The sequence below is a fragment of the Nicotiana sylvestris genome, chromosome 11, assembly GCF_000393655.2.
Source record: "Nicotiana sylvestris chromosome 11, ASM39365v2, whole genome shotgun sequence".
Taxonomy (NCBI): Eukaryota; Viridiplantae; Streptophyta; class Magnoliopsida; order Solanales; family Solanaceae; genus Nicotiana; species Nicotiana sylvestris.
This window is the reverse complement of record NC_091067.1, coordinates 11,667,281-11,671,373: the sequence shown is the minus strand read 5'-3', so window position 1 is coordinate 11,671,373 and position 4,093 is coordinate 11,667,281. Positions and strand designations below refer to the sequence as shown.

Below are 4,093 nucleotides of genomic sequence, written 5' to 3'. Positions count from 1 at the left end.
CACGGATTTTCACATAGCAAATTAAGTCGTGGATCCCTAATCCCTCGAGTCAAAGTTAGACATAACACTTACCTCGATCCACAGGCTACTCACTGCTCAATTACCGCTTTTCCTCTAGTTTCCATCTCCGAACCACTCGTATCTAGTCATAATTAACTTAATAGTATCAATTATCGCTAAAGAAATCAATTCCAATGCATAATTATAAGTTTCCCAACATTTTCCCCAAAAAAGTAAAAAATCGACCCCGGGCTCGCTTGGTCAAAACTCGAGGTTCGGTCCAAAACCCCATTCACCCCTGAGACCAAATATGCAATTAGTTTCAAAATCCGACCCCAAATTGAGGTCTAAATCCCCAAATTTGCAAAATCCCCAATTCTCCTAAAATCCCTAATTTTCTACCGTTAAAGAACAATATTTAGGACTAGGAATTCATTGGATGATAATGGAAATTGAAGAAAACGAGTTAAAGAGTGCAAACTTATAATTTGGTGTTGAATTCCCTCTTCAAAAATAGCCCTAGGTCGAGTTCTAGTGATGAAATATGAAATTTGGGAAGAAATTCCGTTTTTGTTCTGTTTTAAAATCACTGGACAGGCCTTCTTCGAGTTCGTGAGAGGCATGTCGTGATCGCGAAGCTATGGCCCTATTGGCCTACGCGTTCGCGAAGGCATACTCTACCTAGCCTCCGCGTTCATGAGCCAAGTGTCGCATTCGCGGTGAGTTATTTTCCCCTCCCCTGGTCCCATTCTTCGCGTTCGCGATAGCCTGGTTGCGTTCGCGGAGGGTAAGACCCCTACTACTCCGCGTTCATGACCCAGTCTACGCGTTCTTGTAAAGGAAAAATCACCCCTACCCAATTTATCCTCCGTGTTCGCGAGAGAAGCTTCGCGAACGCGAAAAAGGAAACCAGCAAGTGCTGAGGCTGCAAAAAACCAGAAATTTCCTAAGTCCAAAACATCCTGAAGCCTATCTGAAACTCCCCGAGCCCTCGGGGCTCCAAACCAAACATGCGTGCATGTCTAAAAATATCATACAGACTTGCTCGCATGATTAAATCGCCAAAATAACACCTAGAACTACGTATTTAGCACCAAATTGCATGAAATTTTCAAGAAAGTTTTAAAACTTCTAACTTCTCAACCGGACATCCGAATCACATCAAATCAATTTTGTTTATTACCAAATTTCACAGATAGGATACAAATATCATAACGGACCTATACCTAGCTCTGGAACCAAAATACGGACCCGATACCAACAAGATCAAATATTACCAAATTTTTTTAAACCATTATAATTTCAATCTTTCAATTTTAATCAAAAATTCATATCTCGGGCTAGGGACCTCGGAATTCGATTCCGGGCATAGGCCCAGGTCCCATATTTTATAACGGACCCACCGAGATCATCAAAATACGGGTCCAGATCCGTTGACTCAAAATGTTGACCGAAGTCAACTAAAATAAACTTTTTAGGCCAAAAATTATTATTTCATCTATTTTCTACATAAAAGCTTTCCGGAAACGTGCCTGGACTACGCACGCAAATGAGAAGGGATAAAATATGGTTTTAAAGGCCTCGGAACACATAATCGAGTTCTAAAACATAATATGGCCTTTTGGGTCATCACACTAGAACTGCAATAAAATCACATGTTTTAGCAGATTTTGTGGCAAACTTCAGCCCAAGGATGGTAATAGAAGCAGAAAAGGAACTGCAGGTATTCAACGGGTCTAATCCAGGTATTTGGACCCTATTCACTGATGGCTCCTCAAATGTTAAAGGACCAGGTTTAGGCCTTGTTCTAATCCCACCTTTGGGAGAAACTATAAGGCAAGCTATAAAGTGTCATCCCATTACTAATAATGAAGCAGAATATGAAGTTGTAATTGCAGGTCTAGAATTGGCATGATAGCTCGGAATAGAGCAGGTTGTAATCAAAAGCGACTCGCAACTTGTAGTTAATCAAATAAAAGGAACTTATATATCTAGAGAGGCGAGGATGTAGCAATATTTGGAAAATGCACGAGATTTAATCAGACGATTTCAATCTTGGAAAATCGTGAAAATACCTAGGGAAGAAAATGTCAAAGCAGACGCGTTGGCTAATCTTGCATCCACTGCAGAAGTGACAAATGAAGAAAACACTTTCGTGATATATTTGTTTGATTCGACTCTCGATCAAGATAAAAACGAGGTAAATTTAAATAATTTAACTTGGGATTAGAGAAACGAGATCGTCAATTTTTTGCAGTAAGGGATCCTACCAAAAGATAAGAAAAAGGCTCAGGCACTTCGACGAAAAAGCTGCCCATTATTATTTGGATCAAGGCAACTTATATCGAAAGATGTTCGGTGGACCGTTAGCAAGATGTCTTGGACCTTCTCAAACAGACTATGTGATGAGAGAAGTACATTAGGGACACTGTGAAAATCACGCAGGAGGAAGATCCTTGGTAAAAACTCTAATTAGAGCAGGGTATTATTGACCTAAAATGGAAGAAGATGCAGAAAGCTATGTGGCCAAATGTGTCAAATGCCAATGATATGGTAATAACATGCATCGCCCAGCGGAACTATTACATCTGGTTATTGCACCGTGGGCTTTTATGAAGTGGGGGGTGGATATTGTGGGTCCACTACCGCAAGCCAAAGGAAAGGTACGATTTTTACTAGTACTAACTAATTATTTTACCAAATGGGTAAAAGAAGGTGCCTTCAAACAGGTACGGAAAAAAGAAATTAGGGACTTCATTTGGTGAAACATTATAAAAATAAAAAAATGATGGAAAGATGTAGGTTCATAACCCAAAATAGGAAAATAGTTTAAAGAATTTTCCGTTTTCTTTTTTGCTTCATGTTTTAGCATCATTTCATTCTTTTCATTTTTCTTGAATAGAAAAGAGAATTTGGATTACCTTTAAGTCTCGTGCATATGGGCGCAAATGTTTTAGGGCTAAAAATTATTTATATTTGATAGCCGAAAAAATGTATAAAACTTTTGTGTATATATATACAAATCTTGTGATATATATGATACACATAGAAATGAACATCTTTGAGCAAGGAATCCCTAGTTGAATGATTCCCTATCAATATCATTACTCATACTGAAACTTACAAAGTCATCTTTTTGAAGATCGGAGAAATTCCCCGGCTTTGATAAAAAATTTAATCTACTTTTGTCCTTGTAATTGACATTGACCCCAGTTCTCTAATAAAATGAGGATACTACATTGGGAATAGCCGGGATAGCTCAGTTGGTAGAGCAGAGGACTGAAAATCCTCGTGTCACCAGTTCAAATCTGGTTCCTGGCACATGATTAATTTGTATGGGTCTCTCTTCCCTCGAATTAATTTCTAATTAATTGATATGAATCAACATACATATTCTTTTAGAGTCTAGATTAGAATAATAGCTTTATCCAGTTTGGCGAGATATGCCCCATCTATGTTTCTTATTCACTCTATTCTTTTTGAAATGGATTATATATATAACATCAAATATTGCTAAAGAAATCAACTAAAATACATAAAATTAAATTTCCCAAACTTTCCCCTAAAAAGTCAAAAATGGACCCGGTCCAGCTTGGTCAAAACCCAAAGTTCAGACCAAAATCTATTTACCCATTCACCCCCGAGCCCGATTATGTAATTTGTCTCAAAATCCAACCTCAATTCGAGGTCTAAATTCTATTTTTTACAAAAATCCCTAATTCTATCCAAAGCCCCAATTTCCACCATAAAAATCCTAAATTTTAGGTTCAAAACTCATAAATATAATGGGTAATTGAAAGAAAGTAGGTTAAAATCACTTACCAGCAAACCGGGGATGAAAATATCTTGGAAATATCGCCTCTAGGTCTTCTGGTTTTGAAAATTTGAAATAATGGCCAAAATCCTATAATAGGACTATTTAATAACTGGGCGACAATGTTCGTCGTGTTCGCATGAACACTGTTGCATTTGCGAAGAGCAGGGCCTAAGTGGCCTATGTGATCGTGAGTAACTGTACGCATTCACGAAGGTCTATCCCCCAATGACCTCCGCGTTCACGAGACTGGACTCGCGTTAGCCGAGCTAAAGCTAC

The 4,093-nt window shown here is 38.3% G+C and overlaps 1 non-coding gene across 1 annotated transcript; it reads left to right on the top strand.

Annotated features, from left to right (window-relative positions):
- The first annotated feature begins 3,248 nt into the window (after nt 1-3,248).
- On the top strand, nt 3,249-3,321 carry TRNAF-GAA (transfer RNA phenylalanine (anticodon GAA)). Its single transcript has one exon. It is a non-coding gene; the product is annotated as a tRNA-Phe (tRNA).
- The last annotated feature ends 772 nt before the right edge of the window (nt 3,322-4,093 follow it).